Here is a 23,196-nt window from a genome sequence, read left to right as displayed (position 1 = left end):
CTGCAGGCTGGAACCATTTTCATCAACTCTGTATGGTGGATAGAGAAAAAAGTTTTTCCTCTTACAAGTCTGCTCTTTGATTAGATGCTATAAAAAAAAATAGGTAGCAAATGCGTTAAATAAAAGCTTTCTCTTTGAGCTACGGATCCTCTCTTTGAAGAACAAAAGTAAGGTACAGTATTTTTATTTTATTTATTTATTTATTTTCAAAGACCACAGCAAGTTTTATTCATCATACTGCTCTGGAGACAGGCAGGCTCACTTTAACATGCTGTCCTCTTGGGCTGCTTCTGCCAGTTCTGTCTCAATGAGCCTCTGCTCATCCGGCTTCTTTTTCTTCTCAGCTGCTAATACTCTTCTCCTCTTCTGCTTGGGGTTTCCAGTAACGGTAGCGCTTGGCTCTGTAGGCCACTCCCGCAGAGAAACACACCGCAAAGCAATGGCTGAGCTTGATAACCCGAGAGGGACCTGCACGGGCAGAGCCATCTTGTCTGTGACCTTCGCACCGGAAGCACAATCCAGACCGAGGAAGATGCCGCAAGGGTCCAGAAAAGTGTATGGACAGGGGTGTAGTATCAGAACTTCTGGAGCTTCTTGGTGCCGGCAGCCTTAATAACCTTGAGCACATTGAAGCGCACTGTTTTGCTTGGGGTCGTAGGTCTGGACACCGTTGAAGCGAGGGGAAAGGTGCACTTGTACTTTCGGATGTTCGGAGGTAGTCTCGGCTAATGACGGGGTCCTCTGCATCTTCATCATGGTCACCATACCAGATAGAATCTGCCCTTGGAGATATTACCAGTAAAGGGCACTTCTTGTCAATCTAGGTGCCCTCCATGGCCTTCTTCACTGTCTTGAAGCCCAGACCAATATTTTTGTAGTAATGCAGGAGCTTCTCCTTGCCAGTTTCCCCAAGCAGGACCATCTTCTTATTTTGAAAGATGATTGGTAGCTTTTGGTACCCACGCTCAGTCTGAATGTCCACCACCTTCACTGCAAAAAAGGTTTGGGGGGGGGGGGTAAAGGGGTACAATATTTTAATAAGAAAAGTAGCTTCTTGGATGCCACAAATAGGAGTAAATGATGCTGCAATCATATCCCATTTTTCAGTAAGGTGTGTTCTGGCTTTCTATTATAGCAGAGCATAGTGAGCCCAAGCCCCTGACCCATTGCTCTGGGTCATTACGCATCTCTGTTACCAGGCAGTGGGTCCTGCTCAGCCATTGGACACTGAAGCAGTGGGCCCCGACTACAAGCAACCAACAGTTACAGAATTCTAGTTAGTGAGGGGAATCAGACCACAGTGGAGTGGTGGTTGTGAGGTGAAGAGTCAGATAAGAGGTGAATCCTGGCTTCTCCTGGAAGCCCTCCAGCTCACCCCACCTTGGGCCAGCAGGTGAGCTTGGTGGGGGTCCAGAGAACAGACTGGGCACCATGTCCTGCAGAGCTCCAGAGCCCTCACTACAGCCTTCCACTAACCTTGGCCCAGGCCTTGAGGCAGCGGAGAACCTCTCCCCTGTCCCTGTCGCAGTGACCTAACAGTAGTGGCAGTCTGCCTGGGTCACAGTCTGTGGGACCTGGTCTCTCCCATTTGGGTGACCTGAGGAGCCTGAGGGCCAGTTGGGTTGGGCACCTGGCTCCCTCAGAAATGGCAGCTGGGCAGAGTCTGGGGACCTAGCCTTGAGTGAGCTGGCAGCTGAGCTGTGCCTCCTGTTAGCTAGGACTGGGGCCTTGGGAGGTGAAAGTTGTACCTTGGAACCTTGCCCTTTCTTGTCAGGACAGAGAATAACATTCGTTTGGTAGAGATTTACAGGAACATCATTACCTGACCATGACCTGACTTCATGAGCAAAGGATCTGACCACCAGGAAGTTTGCAACAGTTAGCCACCTTCCTCCCTCACCTTTTGCTTTTAAAAGAGCTTTGATGAAAGTTTTCAGTAACTTTGTGCTCCCTAGGGCATGAGCCACCCATCTCCTTGCATGGCCCTGTAATAAACCTTTCTCTGTTCCAAACGCCAACGTTTTAGTATTGTTTGACCTCACCATGTGTCAGGCACATGAACTTGTGTTTTTGGTAACACTATCACAGCAATGAATCCATAAACTCTAAAGACTACCTGAATGTTGTGAAATACTAAAGGCATTTGAGTTTCCAAACTAATACCAGAATTGTCCTAAGCTCTAGAGAATTTAAAGGCCAAAGGTGGTATGTGCTAAGTTGCTTCAGTCGTGTCTGATTCTTTGTGACTCAATGGACTGTAGCCCGCCAGGCTCCTTTGTCCATGGGATTCTCTGGCCAAGAATACTGGAGTGGGTTGCCGTGCCCTCCTCCAGAGGATCTTCCCAACTCAGGGACTGAACCCCTGTCTCTTATGTCTCCTGCATTGTCAGGTGACATCTTTATCCCAGCACCATCTGGGAAGCCCACAAAGATGGTGTAAGTCTATACATAAAATAACCATCCCTTCAACTGAAAAAAAAGATGCTGTAGGTGCCCATGGACTCAAGGGGGGTGAGAAGAAGGCCTAGCCTTTGAGGTGCTGTTGAATACTTTGCAAAGATCTTTGTAGAGAAAGGTTTCCCAGACTTGTGTGAGTCAAGCAAGTCCTCGATGTGTTTAATCACCAATAGCAAAATTTGAAATCAAAGGGAATTTCAAATAAAAACATTTCAGACCCATTGTGAAATTCTCACTCTTTAGCTCTCTTGTTTTCTATTCATAATCTCTTAAGTATTCTGGCTCCAAGGAGAATTTATTAAAAGAACTGCATTTGATAAGAACAAAGGTTAACAAAAGGCGAAGTATTAGAAGGTCTGGATGTAAATATCCTCAGCTCATCTTTGAGTAGCTCCAGGACAGTCTGCTTTTATTTATAGAAAAAAAAAACAACAACAACAACAAAAACATAAAAATTATCATCTTAACCATTTTTAAGCATATGGTTCAGTAGCTTTCAATATTCATATTGCTTTGAAACAGAAGTCCAGAAGTTTTTCATCTTGCAAAACTGAAACCCTATACCCATTAAACAACCCCTCCCCCCTCCCCCTTGCCCCTGGTAACAACCATTTTACTTTTTTTTTTTTTTGATGTATAGTTGATGTGGAATATTATATGTTACAGGTGTACAATATAGTGATTCACAATTTTTAAAGGTATACTCTGTTTATAGTTATTATAAGACATTGGCTGTATTCCTCATATTGTACAATGTATCCTTATAGCTTATTATATATATAATTTGTGCCTCTTAACCCTCTACCCCTATATTGCTCTCCCCACTTTTAAATCTACACTGGTAACTGCTAGTTTGTTCTCTATATCTGTAAGACTGTTCCTTTTTTAGTATTCGTTTGTTGTATTTTTGAGATTCCACATATAAGAGGTATCATATAGTATTTTTCTTTCTGTGTCTGACTAATTTCACTTAGAATAATATCCTCCAAGTCCATCCATGTCGCTGCAAATGGTAAAATTTCATTCTGTTTTGTGGCTGAGTAGTAGTTCATTGTGTCTATATATACCATATCTTCTTTATCCATTCATTTGTTGATGGACACTTAGATTGTTTCCATATCTTGACAGTTGTAAATAATGCTGCTGTGGACGTTTGGGTGCATGTATCTTTTTTAATTAGTGTTTTTGTTCTTAGATACCTACTCAGGAGTATCGTAGTTCTGATTTTAGCTTTTTGAGAAATTCTTACACTGTTTTTCCACATGACTGCACTAATGTACCTTTCCACCAACATTTATATTTACATTCCCAGTGTATAAGGGTTCTCTTTTCTCCACATCTTCATTTGTGTTCTTTTTGATGGTAGCCATCTGACAGATATGAGGTGATTTCTCTTTGTGGTTTTGATTTGTATTTCCCTGATGATTAATAATGTTGAGCATCTTTTCATGTGCTGGTTGGCATCTGTATTTCCTCTTTGGAGAAATGTCTGTTCAGGTATTTTGCCCATCTTTTAATCAGGTTGTTAGCTTTTGTGATGTTGAGTTCTATGAGCTATTTATATATTTTGGATATTAAGCACTTGTTGGTCATATCATTGGTAAATATTTTCTCCCATTCACTAGATTACCTTTTTGTTTCATCAGTGGTTTCCTTTGCTATCAAAAGATTTTAATTAGGTCCCATTTGTTTATTTTTGTCTTTATTTTCTTTGCTTTGGAAGACAGATCTAAAAGAATGTTGCTATGATTTATGTCAAAGGGTGTTCTACCTGTTTTCTTCTAGGAATTTTATGGCTTCCAATCTTTCATTTAGGTCTTTAATCCATTTTGAGTTTATTTTCATATATGGTGTTGGAGAATGCTCTAAGTTTATTCTTTTACATACAGAGTCCAGTTTTTTTTTCAGCACACTTATGGAAAAGACTGTTTTTTCTCCATTACATGTCTTTGCTTCCCTTCATAGATTAATTCATGGTGAGTGCATGGGTTTATTTCTGAGCTCTCTATTTTGTTCCACTTATCTAGGTGTCTGTTTGTTTTGTTTTGTTTTTTTATGTGTCTGTTTTTGTACTAGTACCATACTGTTTTGATGACTGTAACTTTGTAGTATTGTCTGAAGTCAGTGAGTATGATTCCTCCAGCTCTGTTTTTTTTTCTCAAGATTGTTGTTGTAGAAGTTATTTGTATACTCAGGAAATTAATTCCTTTTCAGATATATGATTTGCAAATATGTACTCTCATTACAGGTTGCCTTTTTACTTTATGGTTGTGTCAACTTACTGCACAAAAATTTTTAGGTTTGACGTAGTCTCATTTGCCTACTGGGACTTCCAAGGTGGCTGTAGTGGTAAAGAACCCACCTGCCAGTGCAGAAGACCTAAGAGACACAGGTTTGATCCCTGAGTCTGGAAGATTCCCTGAAAGAGGGCATGGCAACCCACTCCAATATTCTTGCCTGGAGAATCTCTTGGACAGAGGAGCCTGGCAGGCTATAGTCCATAGGGTCACACAGAGTCAGACATGATTGAAGCAACTTTGCACACACACACATTTGCCTATTATGCTTTTGTTGCCTGTACTTTGGGTATCATATTCAAAAAATTATTACATTACATTCAAACTCATGAAACTTTCCCCCTTCTTCTCCTAGAAGTTTTACAGGTCTTATATTTAGGGATTTAATCCATTTTGACTTAATTTTGTATATGGTGTAAGATGAGAGTCCAGCTTCATTCTTTTGTATGTGCATATCCAGTTTTCCTAACACCATTTGTTGAAAAGACTGTTCTTTCCCCGCTGGGTGACCTTCGCATCTTTTTCAAAGATAATTTGGCTATATATGAGTTGACTTATTTCTGGGTTCTTTATTCTATTCCATCGGTCTACTTGTCTGTCTACTACCACCCAGCTTTTATTACTCTAGCTTTGTAATATTTTCTGAAATTAAGACCCATGGGACTTCCAACTTTGTTCTTATTTTTCAAAATCATTTGGTTATCCAGGGTGCTTTTAGATTCCATATGAAATTTAGAATGAATTATCTAATTTCTTCAAAAATGCCAATGGGATTTTGATAGAGATTTCATTGACAGTTACTATTCTTTAATGTTAATAAATGTAGTGCAAAAAAATAAATAAATAAATAAATGTAGTGCAAAATCTCAAAAAAGTAGTGAAAGTACTGAGGCAGCAGATAGAAGCTTGATAACTAGAAGCTTGTATAGTTGTTTCTTAACCTCTCTTTTAAATAAAACTATCACAGAGGAAAATTATGTGCAAAATACATCTGTCTTAGTTCTATCTTTTTCTCATAAACAGATAGTTTGAATGGTCCCAGTAGAAAGAAATGAGATAATCAATTGATTCCTTTGAACATAGTGGTCATAATAATAATAATAGTTATTATCGTAGTATATCATATAATTCATTTAATTTTTATATTCTATAAAGCATTTACATCCCATTAACTCCCTTTATTTTAGTCCAAAGCAGCATTTTTCAATGTTATAGCCCATTTTCGTCATTACAAAAAAGGTTTTTGTGATCAAATAATTTGGGCAGCATTGCAAACTACATTCTTCTATACCTTGCACTGAGAAATTCAAACTCCAAGAAGACCTACTGCAAATAGTAAAGAAATTAAAAACAAATCAGCTCACTGTTGTATAAACCAGTGTTTACTAAACTTTTATGGCTCCAATTTTCTTCTTAGTAAACCAATTAATATGCCATGAATCTAAGATATGACTAAAGACTCTTGGAGCAGAGAATATAAATGAGCAGTTTTTAAATGCTGTTTTGTAAATACTGAGATTGTTTAAAGTGGTGCAGGAAATAGGATGCATAGGACAAAACAGCATACCTGTCATCCTAAGTATTGATTTCTCCCTAACACCTATAAGCTGCAAAGCTGTGAGTGAGATTCATCATGCACAGAGACCTCAGTGTGTTTGTAATAGTTTCCATAAGCTTTTTGCATCATCTACATAAATCCACGTACCATTCTATTTGCATCAATGCCCTTGCTGAAAAAGAAGAAATGGATTCTGAGGTTATATTGAGCCAAGCCAGACTGGCTCTGTTAGACAAGATCTGCTTAATCACTGCTTCCCATGACAATGATTTTGTAGTATTTTCTATAGAGGGAAATAAATGATAAATCACCCTTCCTCTAGCATGGTTAATCATAATTGACTGTTTATATATTTCTCTCCCTGTCCATGATGTATCCTTCTTCCTAGCTTCTTTTAAAGAACAGTTTCTTCCAAAACACTGTTAGAGATCAAAAGCCTTTAAATGATGTATTATTTATCTGTCTGGCCACACAGATTTCTACAGAGTCACTAAATCCATCAACAGTACATTCGCTGCCTTAATAATAAGCAGATTTGGCTTTCAGGAGACTAAGGCAGCTTAAAGGACAAGTCCATTAGGTTTTATCACATCCACCACCAGCATGCAGGGGCAAGGTGCTCACTTTAACTGAGGGGCAGATCTATGGGTCTGAAGCTCATACAGTTTTCGAGGCCCTTTTTTATTTAAAAAATTCAAATTATTAGATAAGAAATTAAATATTCATTTGGAATTATAAACAAACACAATAACAGCAACACATTTAAAGCTGGCAAATTCTGGAGAGATCTCAAAATGTGGAAAATAACATTTTTTGATAATTCAGTTCAGTTCAGTCACTCAGTCATGTCCAACTCTTTGCAACCCCAAGAACTGAAGCATGCCAGGCCTTCTTGTCCATCACCACCTCCCAGAGCCTACACAAACTCATGTCCATTGAGTCGGTGATGCCATCCAAACATCTCATCCTCTATCGTCCCCTTCTCCTCCTTCCTTCAATCTTTCCCAGCATCAGGGTCTTTTCAAATGAGTCAGCTCTTCACATCAGGTGGCCAAAGTATTGGAGTTTCAGCTTCAACATCAGTCCTTCCAGTGAACACCCAGGACTAATCTCCTTTGGGATGGACTGGTTGGATCTCCTTGCAGTCCAAGGGACTCTCAAGAGTCTTCTCCAACACCACAGTTCAAAAGCATCAATTCTTCAGTGCTCAGCCTTCTTTATAGTCCAACTCTCACATCAATACGTAACTACTGGAAAAACCATAGCCTTGACTAGACAGACCTTTGTTGGCAAAGGAATGTCTCTGCTTTTTAATATGCTGTCTAGGTTAGTCATAACTTTCCTTCCAAGGAGTAAGTGTCTTTTAATTTCATGGCTGCAGTCACCATCTGCACTGATTTTGGAGCCCAAAAAATAAAGTCAGCCACTGTTTCCCCATCTATTTGCCATGAAGTGACGGGACTGGATGCCATGATCTTAGTTTTCTGAATGTTGAGCTTTAAGCCAACTTCTTCACTCTCCTCTTTCACTTTCTTTTTTTTTTTTTTCCTCTTTCACTTTCATCAAGAGGCTCTTTAGTTCTTCACTTTCTGCCATAAGGGTGGTGTCATCTGCATATCTGAGGTTATTGATATTTCTCCCAGCAATCTTGATTCCAGCTTGTGCTTCTTCCAGCCCAGCGTTTCTCATGCATATACAGAGTATATAAATAAGCATTAAATATTAAATATATTATATATTTTATATATATTATATATTAATTATATATAATTATATAATATATATATTATTTATTAAATATTAAATATAAATAAGTATTAAATAAGCAGGGTGACAATATACAGCCTTGATGTACTCTTTTTCCTATTTGGAACCAGTCTGTTGTTCCATGTCCAGTTCTAACTGTTGCTTCCTGACCTGCATACAGGTTTTGTCAAGAGGCAGGTCAGGTGGTCTGGTATTCCCATCTCTTTCAGAATTTCCAACAGTTTATTGTGATCCACACAGTCAAAGGCTTTGGCATAGTCAATAATTAGCTATCTGATATACCAAATAAAAGTACTGCCTGCATGTTTGATGACCTTTTTTAGAAAATGGTTTTGCTACACTTTTTACCTAGAGAACAGGAGGAATCAGTTTCTCTCTATCATGGTGGATCAAATGAATTTTTACTTTTTCGCCACCACATGAGGCATGTAGGATCTTAGTTCCATGACCAGGGGTTGAACCTGTGGCCCCTGTATTGGAAGCTTGGAATCTTAACCATTGCTAGGGAAGTCCTCAAATAATTGTTGTTTTTTTTTTTTTTTTTTACAGAATGGTAAACTTTCTCTTGACTTCACCACTTATTATTGGTACTGGTATGTATGTTTTTAGGATTGTTGTCAATTTTAAGAAAACTTCACTCAGGTGTCTTTCATATATGAGCTATAAGATGTCAAGATATTTCAGAGGTTTGTTGCAGGAACGAATCTCAAGTACTATTTGAATTGACAACATTCACTAACCAGCTTCTCTTTTATTCCTGATGTTGTGTCATATTATGAAGGTCATGTCAGGCCCTGAACTTTCATTTTTCAAGGTGGAGTATGTTGGTATAGAAGGTGGTGGGACCATTCCTAAAATTTGTTCTTGTACTGGATCAGCTAACAGTAACTAAACCATACATGGAAGAGGCTGTGGACCACATAAATATTACCCTTAACCGAAACTATATGTAACCTCATCAGTTTCCTTAGTCAGGGTCCAAAAATACCATGGGCTCCTCCCATGCCACCCAGCACAAGGGGAAATATGACTGATTAGAAGTCAAAGTGGAAAGAGACAGCAGTCTCAACCATTTGTGGTTAAAATATTGTACTCCTTAAGTTTCAAAAGTCCAGATGGTCACGGAAGCACTTACAAGTTCAAGTATGAAGCCTTGAAACTTAAGCTTTATTAGTTTCATGGTAAACCCACTTCTCAGTTTTCTTCCACTCAATTTTTTTTCCACCAGAGCTACTGCTGTTTCTTTAGGAAGGATGTGTGTTTGCTTCTTGAACTTAAGGACCAGGTCTTAAAAAATATAATGCAAACAAACAAGAGACATGTATCTGACTATTTTCCAGCTGACCAGTTTATTGCTTTAATAGAACAATTACTTGGCATTATGTGGATCAGTGGCTTTTAAATCTGGCACTAAATTAAAACTATCCACATAGCTTTAAAAAAATACACTTTCCTTGGCCACAAACCCAGAAATTCTGATTCTGTAGACCTACATTGAGGCCCAGTAATCTCTAATTTTTAAGTCTCCCAGTTTATTCTGATGTGCTGCCAAGTTTGAGAACCACTGATGTAGACAAACTATTTGGATGAATGCCTATGCCACTGAAGTTCCACAGGACTAAACAAAGGGTAAATTTACAAAGAGGTTTTTTTATTTGGTGTAAGCAAGAGTGTTGAGTTCCCCATCAAATCAACTGGATCAGCAATTAGTAAGGAGGTTATGAGAGGATTTGTATTAGCCCAGGCTTTTTGTGAGGGGGGGAATAGAAAAACTCATTTCAAATGAGTTTAGACAAAAAAAGAAACTTATTGGCTCCTAAGGCTGAAAAACCTATTTCAGGCATGGCTGAGTTGAGGTTTAAAATAGCCTACACAGAGCAATTCCCATGGAGAGAAAGCACCCTTTCAATAATATCTGTTTTGGAGTAGAGTTTTATTGCCATGGTTGAATTGAGTGTCCATTTCTGACATAATCACTACATCCAGGTTGGCTAAGTGTCCAGACTTGGCCCACAAGACCACTTCAGGCACACAAGGGTTGGTCAGCCTCCACCCATGTGACCTGAACAAGAGGGTGGTTGTTCCTTTAGGGTGGGGGTCCCCAACCTCCAGGATTTAATGCCTGATAATCTGAGTAGCTGATGTAATAATAATAGAAATAAAGTGCAGTGCTCTTCAATTATCCTGAAACCACCCCTCCGCCCCCAACTCCGGTCCATGGCAAAACTGTCTTCCATGAAACCAATCCCTGGTGCCAAAAAGGATGGAGGCCACTGCCCTAGGGCAAGTCAGGGTTGCAGGTAGAAACAGCTGACGAATGGGTGGTGGGCTCAAAGACCTCTCAAACCACTTCCAACTGGAGGCAGACTCACTTTGTCTTTGCTGAATTCTCTGACCTGCCCAGCCCCTGGTGTCATGCATTTCTGATGCCCTGCTCCTGACAACTAGGGTGGGGGCTATGGAACCTGTCTGGTGATCTGCTGGTTTCTACCTACTCTTTGGATGAGGTTCCTGCAGGCAGTGTTGAAACAAAGTAGGCCGTAAATCAAATGAGGCTCAGTAGAGAGAGTGTGTCAAGATGCAAAGCCAAGGAAGGCAGAAGTTGAAAAAGGGATGTTTCTAAATGCTTGGCTCAGTGGATCCTAAAATCATTTTTGAGAAGAAGCAAGATGGTTGAAGCCGTCTACAAAGCCATTTCCCATTGTCGTTGTAGGACCCGGCACTGCTAATCACAAACTCAGCTTACCAGATCTGCTTTACCACAATACAGTAGGTTTTTGCATTTAACTATCACTGATCAGCAGAGAGGTAGACACAGAGATGAGCAACCCAGATTCCCCTCAAGAAAGCTTCATTGCTTAGCTGTGGGGAGTGTGACCAGCGTACAGCTTCCCACTCACTGCTGCTTCAGGGTCTGCCTGGGTTGTAAACAGCAGCTGGGTCTGAGACCAAGCCCATCATGGGACAGCCTGCCTCTAGAGGTGGGTACAAAGGACCAGCCATTTCAGTCCAATGGGAGGACAACTTTATGAGGGAAGATTTTCTCTGGAGCTCCCCAGAGGTCCAGGGGCTTTATTGGGCATTATAGTTCATCTCCTCTCTGTGCCAGTTCTTCTCACGTGCTTTCACAGATGTTGATATCTATAAACATCTCTCACTCTAAACTTTGTTTCAGCATCTACTTCTGGAAAACCCAACCTGTGGTAAGTGTCATTAGGTTCCATTATAATTGGGCAATTAGAAGTAGGAGGAAACATTAAATATGCAAATTATTTCTTAAACATTAAAAAAGACACAGGTCTTTTTGGATTCCTTCTCTTTCCTTAAAAAAAAAAAAAAAGGATATCACATTTAAAATTCTAACCTGTTTATTGTTGTTGTTAGTTGCTAAATCATGTCTGCCAGGCTCCCCTGTCCATGGGATTTACCAGGCAAGAATACTGGAATGGGTTGCCATTTCCTTCTCCAGGGCTTTACCTGGCCTGGGAATCAAACCCTCATCTCCTGTGTTAGCAGGCAGATTCTTTACCATGAGCTACAGTCATAAAGGAGAGAGGAGAGAGGAGAAGCCTGTTTATATGCACAGTCATAAAATATAACATAGAGCAGTTGATTCTAAGTCGATGGATCGTATATGCAGATGTTCCCCTCAGTTCTTTTTATTAGTTTCTCTTAAGAATCGAAGTAGAACATCTTATTTGATTTTTGCCAAAATTTGAAGACCAGTGAAAAGCTGTACAGAGAAAAAGATCTAGGTTAGTCAAATATTTGAGTAATTAAGGAGTCATTGTCTTCATCATGTGTTTTCAACTAAAATTTTTTAAGTTAAAATAAGATTTAACTCAAAACTGAAACTTTTTGAAGCACAGTATAATTTTCATTAATAAAGTCATGTTAGCATCTCAAAACACATCTGCACGATGATTTTGAACTTCAGTTTTACTTCATTACAGCTGTGGAGAGTAGCCAGTTAGCAGACGCCTGTAGTTTTTAGAGTCTCTGTTAAATTAACTTCTGTAAATGGGGTTAAAATATCATAACTTAGGGGCTTCCCCAGTGGCTCAGCAGTAGAGACTCTGCCTATAAAGCAGGGACCACAGGAGACATGGGTTTGATCCGTGGGTCGGGAAGATCCCCTAGAGAAGGGTGTGGCAACCTACTCTAGTATTTTTGCCTGGAGAATCCCATGGACAGAGGAGCCTGGCAGGCTACAGTCCAGAGGATCTCAAAGAGTTAGACACGACTGAAAAGACTTAGCACGACTGCATCATAACTTAGACTTTTAAATTTTTTAATATTTTTAATCCAAGTAACAAAGCACATAGTTAAAAAAATTCACACAGTTCAGAAAAACTTATATAATGAGAAGGAGCAGTCCCCACATCATGGCTCCTTATTGTCAGCCTGTCTCTCCAGAAACAGCCACGGTTAATCATTTATGTTGTTAAGTTCTGTTAGTGGCTACCTAATGCATCTGTAAATTATACACTTCCATTACCACTTCTTGATCTGTCAGCTTGGGATATTAAATATTGACTTTCTGCTGTCACGGGTGAGGCTTTAGCTCCCCCATTGTCCCATTTTGTATTTCATATTACTATTTTTAGTCTTTTATAACTGTAAATAGTATACTTCAAAACTGTTTCTTATTCCATTGGCTTTCAAAAGCCCCTCTTGACTGCTCATCTTTTATGCTGAGAATGTTAACAACCCTCCCCCTTCTTCTCATTTCTCTTCCCTCCCTTATTTCCTGCCCTCTGTTAGCTGTTCTTCAACCTTTATATTGTCAATGTTGATAATTTATTATCTGTTTTGTAATCATAATTAAACCTCCTATGTTTTGTCTATAGGTTGAGTCTATGTGTTGAGGTAAAAAAACAAACCAAAACAGTATTTACTCTTACATGAGTCATGACTCTGGCTTATCACAGAGCCATATAACATGTAATAAACACACCACTCTCTCTGGTTCCACTGTCAAGAACCTTGAATCTCTCAAAGGGACATGTTCAAGGTATCAACATCAAATATCTTCTCCTTTCTTACAGTCTCCCAGCTATTCAAAGCCACACTCCAATTTAGCTGCCGTATATTTGAATTATGATTTTAATGATTTTAATAGACTTTCCCCTAGCCTCTGACTGCTTTTTCCATTATATTTCTAGTGAATGAAAAATAATATGCTTTAGTCACTGTATTCTGAATATCTTATGGATTCTGTTGATTTTTTTCTCCTCCTTCTACTTATTGGAGAGTATTTCCTTGAAGTCTCATGATTTCACATTCTAATTTGGACTGATCTTTTATCAGAATAGCTGCTCAATTGTCACCTTGAAATTTACTTTCATTAGATTCCTTTTTAGTGACATGGTTTCTTGTATCCTGTATCGTCCTCTTTCTTGGTGTTCATCTTCAAGTAAATTCTTCTGAAATAAATAGTACAAAGTAAACTCTGCAAGTTCTTGCATGTTTAAAAAAAAAAAAGGAAAATCACCATTTGCTATTCAAACTTGATAGTTTTTACATGGTACCCTTCATTCAAAGTTATATTTCCTTAGAAATTTGATGCTGAGAAGGCTAATGCTGTTGACTTTTATTTCCTATGGGTGAGCTGTGTCTCTTTGGAATATTTAGAATATTCTTACATTCTTGGTGCTCTGATATCTCACAATAATATATTTGAATCTAGGGCTTTAAATTATTTTATTAAGAAATAGTTAAGTCATATGAAAGGACATAAAGAATAATACAGTGGGGACTTCCCTGGCAGTGTAGTAGTTAAGACTCCATGCTTCCATTGCAGGGGTCACAGATTCAATCCCCAGTCAGGGAACTAAGATCCCGCACGCTATGCAGCGTGGCCAAAACATAATAAAAATAACACAATGAAAATAAAACACTGGACATGTCTTTTATGTTTCATTTGGTCTCCAGAGTTCCTTAAGAACCTTTATTCTTTCTTAGAATTTTTATTAGTTGAATGAATTAATCCTCTGTATCTCTTTTTTTACCCTCCTATTGTCTATTTCTTTGGGATTTTGTTTTCATTATTGTCATTCTTTTCTGGGGGAAATTCCTTGATTTTACCTTCCAATTATCCCATCGATTTTATAATTTTATTACCAAATTTTCTTATTTCAAGGCACCCATTCGTATTTTTTTTTCTGAAATACAATTGACATATAGCACGGCATTAGCTTAAGGTATACAACATAATGATTTAATAGTTATATTATAGTGATAATAATTTGATTGTAATATTATCTAAATAGTAAGTTTAGTTAGTGTCTCACTACAGTTACAATTTTTTTCTTGTGATGAGAACTTTTATGATTCTTAGCAACTTTCAAATATGTAACAAAGTATTAATTATAGTCACCATGTAGGTACATTACATCTTCCTGACTGACTTATTTAGTATTGAAAATTTAGTTCTTGTTTTCTGAGGGCCCCTTTATATACATACTTTTCATGAGTGCTATGTGTTATAGCATTTGAAAGCAGAGTTCCAAAGAATAGCAAGGAGAGAGAAGAAAGGCTTCCTCAGTGACCAGTGCAAAGAAATAGAGGAAAACAACAGAATGGGAAAGACTAAGAGATCTCTTCAAGAAAATCAGAGATACCAAGGGAACATTTCATGTAAAGATGGGCTCAATAAAGGAGAGAAATGGTATGGACCTAACAGAAGCAGAAGATATTAAGAAGAGGTGGCAAGAATACACAGAAGAACTGTACAAAAAAGATCTTCATGACCCAGATAATCACGATGGTGTGATCATTCACCTAGAGCCTGACATCCTGGAATGTAAAGTTAAGTGGACCTTAGAAAGCATCACTACAAACAAAGCTAGTGGATGTGATGGAATTCCAGTTGAGCTATTTCAAATCCTAAAATATAATGCTGTGAAAGTGCTGCACTCAATATGCCAGCAAATTTGGAAAACTCAGCAGTGGCCACAGGACTGGAAAAGGTCAGTTTTCATCCCAATCCCAAAGAAAGGCAATCCCAAAGAATACTCAGACTACCTCACAATTGCACTCATCTCACACGCTAGTAAAATAATGCTCAAAATTCTCCAAGCCAGGCTTCAGCAATACATGAACTGTGAAATTCCAGATGTTCAAGCTGATATTAGAAAAGGCAGAGGAACCAGAGATCAAATTGCCAACATCTGCTGGATCCTCAAAAAAACAAGACAGTTCCAGAAAAGCATCTATTTCTGCTTTAGTCAATAAATTGACTATGCCAAAGCCTTCGACGGTGTGGATCACAATAAACTGTGGAAAATTCTGAAAGAGATGGGAATACCAGACCACCTGACCTGCCTCTTGACAAAACCTGTATGCAGGTCAGGAAGCAACAGTTAGAACTGGACATGGAACAACAGACTGGTTCCAAATAGGAAAAGGAGTATGTCAAGGCTGTATATTGTCACCCTGCTTATTTAACCTATATGCAGAGTACATCATGAGAAACACTAGGCTGGAAGAACCACAAGCTGGAATCAAGATTTCTGGGAGAAATATCAGTAACCTCAGATATGCAGATGACACCACCCTTATGGCAGAAAGTGAAGAAGAACTAAAGAGTATCTTGATGAAAGTGAAAGAGGAGAGTGAAAAAGTTGGCTTAAAGCTCAACATTCAGAAAGCTAAGATCATGACATCTGGTCCCATCACTTCATGGGAAATAGATAGGGAAACAGTGGAAACACTGTCAGACTTTATTTTTTTGGGCTCCAAAATCACTGTGGATGGTGATTGCAGCCATGAAATTAAAGGACGCTTGCTCCTTGGAAGGAAAGTTATGACCAACCTAGACAGCATATTAAAAAGCAGAGACATTACTTTGCCAACAAAGGTCTGTCTGGTCAAGGCTATGGTTTTTCCAGTGGTCATGTATGGATATGAGAGTTGGACTGTGAAGAAAGCTGAGCACCAAAGAATTGATGCTTGGTGTTGGAGAAGACTCTTGAGAGTCCCTTGGACTGCAAGCAGATCCAACCAGTCCATCCTAAAGGAGATTAGTCCTGGGTGTTCATTGGAAGGACTGATGCTGAAGCTGAAACTCCAATACTGTGGCCACCTGATGTGAAAAGTTGACTCATTGGAAAAGACCCTGATGCTGGGAGGGATTGGGGGCAGGAGGAGAAGGGGACGACAGAGGATGAGATGGCTGGATGGCATCACTGACTCGATGGACATGAGTTTGGGTAAACTCTGGGAGTTGGTGATGGACAGGGAGGCCTGGCGTGCTGCGATTCATGGGGTCACAAAGAGTCAGACATGACTGAGCTACTGAACTGAACTGATGTGTTATAGACTCTCTGAAGATACTGATAGAGATTTCTTAAAAGGGTTCTTACACTACCTGAATTATTTCTATTTTCTCCAAGATCAACCTTCCAGTCTAACAGAAAGGCTGAATCGGAGATGTGTGTATGTATGTGAAACTTGTAGACTGAAAGATCCAGGAGGTGGCTTTTCCCTGGAAACCAACCAAATGACAAAATATGGCAATCCTTTGTTTCTCCGCTGGTAGTTGACTATATTTCTTTACAGAACACTGGGGATTTTCCTCTGAGCGTCAATGCTAAATGACATGTCTATTTTAAAGTGGGAATGGGAGAGATACTCAACTTGCAGTTTATCCCTATATTTTCCACTCCTCCCAGGCCTCTATCCTATCTCTCACAGCTACACCCAGAACCACACTTGTTGCAAAGATGGAGCTTTGTTGCAAAGATGGGTTCCCTTCTCCACTGTGACCACCTCCTAGAATGCTCTAGACTGTAGTCTCCTGAACCATTAAAAAATATATATATCAACTTCTGTCTGCTGCTGTCTTCCAGACATTTGTTTATCTCTCTTGTCTGTTAAGGTCACTCTCTGGATAGTTTTGCTTTTATTCCTTTTTAAATTTCTGTACTATTATTTAATGAGATTTACAGAGAGAAGGGAGTAAATATGTGTGCTTAAAAGGAAACCATTAAAAAATGGAAACTATAAACAAGATAAAAAGATAACCTACAGACAGGGAAAAAATATTTGCAAACAATGTGATCAACAAAAGGTTAATTTCCAAATTATACAAATAACTTATATAACTCTATATCAAAAAAAACCAATCAGAAATGGGCAGAATAACTAAATAGACATTTCCCCAAAGAAGACATACACATGGCCAACAGGCACATGAAAAGATGTTCAACATTGCTAATAATTAGAGAAGTGCAAATCAAAACTACCTCAAACTGGTCACAATGGCTATCATTAAAATGTCTACAAATAATAAATTCTGGGGAGACTGTGGAGAAAAGGGAACCCTCCTACACTTGGTGAGAATGGAAATTGGTACAGCCTCTGGAAAACAGTATGGAGGTTCCTTAAAGAAACTAAAAACTGAAAATAGAGATGCCATATGACTCAGTGATCACACTCCTGGGCATATATCCAGAGAAAACTCTTGTTTGAAAAGACACATGCACCCCAATAGCACATAGCACTCCTTACAATAGCCAAGACAGGGAAGCAACCAAAATGTTCATTGACACAAGAATGGGTAAAGAATATATGTATACAGTGGAATAGTAGTCAGCCATAAAGAATGAAATACTGCCATTTGCAACAACATAGGTGGATCTAGAGATTATCATACTAAGTGAAGTAAGTCAGAGAAAAACAAATATCATATGATATCACTTAAATGTGAAATCTAAAAATAATACAAACAAACTTATTTACAAAACAGAAATAGACTTACAGACATAGAAAACAAACTTATGGTTACCAGAAAGGAATGAGAGGGATAAATTAGGAGTTCGGGATTTAGGGATACACACCACTATGTATAAAATAGGTAAACAACAAAGATTTAACATATAACACGGAGAACTGTACTCAGTATCTTATAATAGCCTATAATGGAAAAGAATATGAATATATATATGTGTGTATATATATATATCTGAGTCACTTTGCTGTACATCTGAAACTAACACAATATTCTAAATCAACTATACTTCAGTTAAAAAAGCTGCCTACCATGTGGATGCCACTTTGAATCCAAAACAATAAGGATTTTACATCCTAACCTTGATTTAAAAACTTACACACATTCATTGTAAAAAATCTAGAAAGTTTATGACATGTTTCTCCCAAAGGACCATACAGGGATAAACTGCTATATTGTTGAAATATAAAACAATGAAAATACCAAACCCAGTTGGATCTGGATGCCCACAGAGGAGAGAATAATTGACATTTACTGAAGGCCTTTTTGTGCCTGATACTTGATAGAACTTGCCTCATTGAATACTATTTTACAGATAAAGAAACAGAGACTCAGTCAAGAAATTTACACAAGGTCATAGGTAGTAAATGGCAATTCTGTTTCAAAACCTTTTCCCCTTGCATTCCCACACCATGCATCTTTACCAAGAGAGGCCACAAGCTGGTACAAAGTGTGGGTGATGCTAACAAAGGCAATTTCTGAGTATAAAATAAGAGACCTAAGTATCTAGTTCAGTGGGTTGTAGCCACCACCCATGTGTACGGCAGAAGTGATCAGAAAGTTATTGATGAGAAGGGACTTGAGAGTTTGCTCCCCTAAGATGAAACATCTCAAGGGAGCTGGTTTAATTGGATTAAGTCTCCTGTAGTAAAAACGGCTGTTGTCTTCTGTTTTAGTTCTATTTTAGTTCTACTCTTGAGAGGCTCTACTGAACTCTGCCCTCAGCAGATGCATTATAATCAAATTGACATTTAAGTTTCAGATAAAAGAAATCATTAATTAAAGTGTACATTATTGAACACCCACAGCACATGTAGGATTCAATTATGAGAACATCAGTAAACAGACAGTTTATTAATCAATTAGTGTTACAGACCTAAAGCATACTGACAATACTAGTCATGTGATTTTTTTTTTTTTAAGATGGAACTGATTTACTTTACATTCATCTCCTGTTTCCTTTCCTCAGTTTGAAGTTCTAAAAGACTGATGGTTTCTGTGGGCTAATTAAATCAAATATTTATTACTATTTTTGAAACCTATTTCATGACAATGCATCTCATATATGCAGATGGGAAAAAAAACCAACAAGAACTGTGGCTTTCCAAATGGAAGCTTCTCAGAACAGATGTCATCGTCTAAATGTGTGCTGTGGAGGAAGAGGATTAATCAAAATAAGGGATAACAAGGTAGTTCTTAATGGTTATGGCTGGTTTCTAATTTACAAGATAACTGATGTGTGTGGGGGAGTCAGAGCATACTTAGGCAGAAGCCAAGAGCCTCTGCTTCTTATAGTCCAATTTGCAAGGGAGTGAGGAACAAGAATACATCTTGTCTTGTTTTAATTACTTGCTGGAAGTGCAATTGCTGTCTTGAAACCTCAATACAGGCACAACAGTGAGGAGACAGAGACCTTACCAGGAGCTCAGGACCACAGTCTTACGGATCTAATTTTGTCTCTTCTGCAGCTTGAGAGAAACACATAGCCTAGGGAAAATTTTATCCACTACTATTTCTTTCCTCAATGTATCCTTTTCCATTAAGCCAATAAATCTTTGAGAAGTGTTCTCTTTTTGCATTTCATAGATTGAGAATTGGTATTTTGCCTGTGCTGTTCAGAGAAAGAAAGGAAGATTCCTGGCAAAATTAAAAAAAAAAGTTGCAGTTAATTAGAATAGAAAGACTTGATGAATTCAGATAAATTCTACCTATGTTCTGCCAAATGTTTTTTAAAGAACTAGTAACAGTTTGGCAAAAATTTCTGCACTACATTCAAATACTAAAGCCACATTTACCTTTGACTTCTCTCTGAATAGTTCTCCAAACTTGAGGTGTACTTAGATTTAAGTAAGGTCAGTAAAAGAACCTGTAAGCCTTATAAAAGTTTTAGAGCTAGAGCTGGGTAACACTTGCCAGTAAAATCATCTTTATGAGAGAGAAGAAAACCTCAGTGATATAAGATACCAGGATGATATGAGATGCTGTACCTGAACTATGATCCTTGGAGTTAAGATCCTAGCAGAGCAGAAAAAATAGAACTAAAAGGGAACTAAACTCTGGTTTAATAGAACCTCAGGTGCCTCTGTGTTGATGTTAGAAATGAACTTGGAATCACAGATGATGCAATGTAGTTATAGACCAGTGTTCATACCCAAAAGGAAATGGAGAATTGAGGCCATTATCTAGAGGATGAAGACATATCTTTCTTTCTTCTTCTTCTTTTTCTTTCTTTTTTTTTTTTTGACATATCTTTCTTTATTGGAGATTTAAAAAACTAAAAAAACATCTCTTTAGCCTGGGATGGGTGAAAGTTCTCTATGGAGACAAGAGGATGCACTGAAGGACAACTGCTATGATCTCATATAAAAGGCCAGGGGAGTCATATTTTATAGTAAAATAGAATGGATATGCAGTGACATGGTAGTTCATTCATGATAACAGCAGAGAAATATACCACATAACATCAAACTATGTAATAATCACAAACAGTCCAAGGGAAGGTACACATTAAAAATTCTATATTGAACTTTGCTTTTTAAATTATGTGAACTCATGTGTATTTTAAAGTAGTGGCTAATAATTTTAAATAATATGGTAGAGTTGGAATTTAGAAATGCTATTCTAAGCTTTGGAAGTCAGAAACAATCTGATTGGTTACTCTCACAATAAATAAAGATCATAATTTCAACTCTGTCCCACTAACACTGTAACCGGTAAGATAAGAGTATTGGGGCAGAGATGAATATCTTGCCAATTTCTTGCAGAGTTCTGAGTTAATTGCAAGTGTTTAAAAAACCCTAGTGGCTCAGACTATAAAGAATTCGCCTGCAATGCAGGAGACCCAAATTCAATCCCTGAGTCAGAAAGATCCCCCGGGGTAAGGGAATGACTACCCACTCCAGTATTCTTGCCTGAAGACTTCCATGGACAGAGGAGCCTGGTGGGCTGTAGTCCATGGGGTCGCAAAGAGTTGGACACAGCTGAGCGACCAACACTTTAAACACTTTCAAAAAACCTAAAGTGCTTAAAAGAAGCTTTTAAAGTTACAAATATCATTTCTTCATTTTGCCAGCTCTCCTGTACTTTCAAGTTAACTACTAACTAGTCATGATGTTTAACTGCTAAACTTTAGCAAAACATTTATATTAAATAGATTTACATAACACAGAGCTTAAAAGTTTCATTTCACTGTGAGTACAAAGTAAGCTATATAGGGCAATGGCTAAGCCCTGAAGCTATAGTCAGAAAAATCCTGTGGGAATCCTGCGTCCCCTGTGAAAGTGACTTCTAAACCCTGCGTTCCTAAATTTCTTCATTTGATGATCTAATAATAGTACCTATTCTTTAGCTGTTGTAAGGCTTAAATACTAAAGTACTTAACAAATGCCTGACTTGCAAGATTTTTTTGTTGTTGTTACATATTAGTGAATTTATTCAACATGCCACTGTTTTAGTAGATATTGTTCAGGAGCAAATATATAAGGGACTTCAAATAGCTCAAAATATTACATCATGTTAACATAGATGGTTCACTATTCTTACCCAAAGTCATCTTTGCAAAATTCTACCTGTGGATAATTGGAGCAAATAACTGAGTTCAGTGGTTTATCTTCAATTAATTTTCTAACTCAAAGGAGAGTAAAGCTGAATTTATTCATTTATTGACTCATTCATTCACACATATGCTCATTCATGGGTTCAACAATCATACTCCTTTGCCTAGAGTCTCTACTAAGAGACCCTCCAGGAAATTGAGCCAAGTAGGAGAAGAGGAAGCATAAGCTGGGAGAGAAGGCAAGAATGGAAACAAGAGGGAGGTGGGAAGGGGGATCGGGATGGGGAATACATGTAACTCCATGGCTGATTCATGTCAATGTATGACAAAACCCACTTCAATACTGTAAAGTAATTAGCCTCCAACTAATAAAATAAATGAAAAAAAAAAAAAAGAATGGAAACAGACTGAAACACTGGCAGAGCAATGAGCAAGGCCTGGCAGATGGAGGTAAGGCTGTGGTTCAGGATTTCTTTGTTCCTAGACTCACGCACCATGATGACCCTTAGGTTCTGGGAGTCTTCCCTGATGCCCTAAGTTATTGCCATTTCTCTCCCCATTTCTACCTATGCTAGTTTGAAAGGGTTTCTTTGCCTTAAAACTCAAAGAACCTGGTGTATACTGGATACTGAAAAAAAAGTTTCCTTTGGATCTGATGATTGTATTGGGTTTCCTATCGAGTCAGGTAAAAACTCTTGGAGGCTGGGGGAATCAAGATATACTAATATCAAGATCTTTATTCTAGTGATTTAGAGGATTTAAAAAAAAATGGAAGGGAGCACTTTTTGGGAACTCATAATGCTCTTGACCCTTGCTTGGTGTCATTAGCTGACACATCTCTTTATTGTCACTGAGTTTGCTGCTTGGCAAGTGGATGTGGTTAGGACAGCATGAACACTCAATTAGGTACAGAAGGAAGAAATTAGAAGGCACGTCTTTTACTGATACGTCATTATTTCTCTAAATAACATGATTATTTAGAGATTATATCTCTAAAGATATGATATCTGGTTACATGATTATTTAGAGATATGATACATGATATCTGGTTAGTTTGGGAGGGACAAAAGCTCTAGGATGCCAAATGATGGTCCAGTAAGATTGTAGAGGTAATATTCCTCATTTTCCCCCAAACTTTCTTTCTGTATTGTGTATGGTAGTTCTCTAGCCTCTCTGTTATGATGTGGCACAACAGAGTTTGCTATGCTGGATTTACATAATCATGCTTATTTACTGACTATTAATATGACATTTTCAAAAGCCCTAGACCCGGTAAACACAACTGTTTTAAGCTAATACACAGGAATGTCATCACAGACCTACAGGAGTTAGCTAATGGAGGCTGAAATTCCACACTGCTAATGAAACATGATATTTAAGAGTTGAAGCAAATTTTAAGATTTCAATATTGAGCTCTAGGAAATAAATATTTTATAAAATTCAAGGTAAGAGTAACTGCCCAAATATTACTTATTGTCTTATAATATTCTGTTCTTTATCCCTCAGTAATTATGATTATTTACTAAATAAACATTACTAGTGTTAAGGG

General features: G+C 38.1%; 1 pseudogene; it reads right to left on the bottom strand.

Annotated features, from left to right (window-relative positions):
* Window positions 1-575: 575 nt before the first annotated feature.
* Window positions 576-1,433, bottom strand: LOC122698192 (annotated as a pseudogene).
* Window positions 1,434-23,196: the final 21,763 nt, after the last annotated feature.

The sequence above is a fragment of the Cervus elaphus genome, chromosome 8 (assembly GCF_910594005.1).
Source record: "Cervus elaphus chromosome 8, mCerEla1.1, whole genome shotgun sequence".
Lineage (NCBI taxonomy): Eukaryota > Metazoa > Chordata > Mammalia > Artiodactyla > Cervidae > Cervus > Cervus elaphus.
Note: the sequence above shows the minus strand (reverse complement) of the source record. Positions and strands in the feature narration are given on the sequence as shown.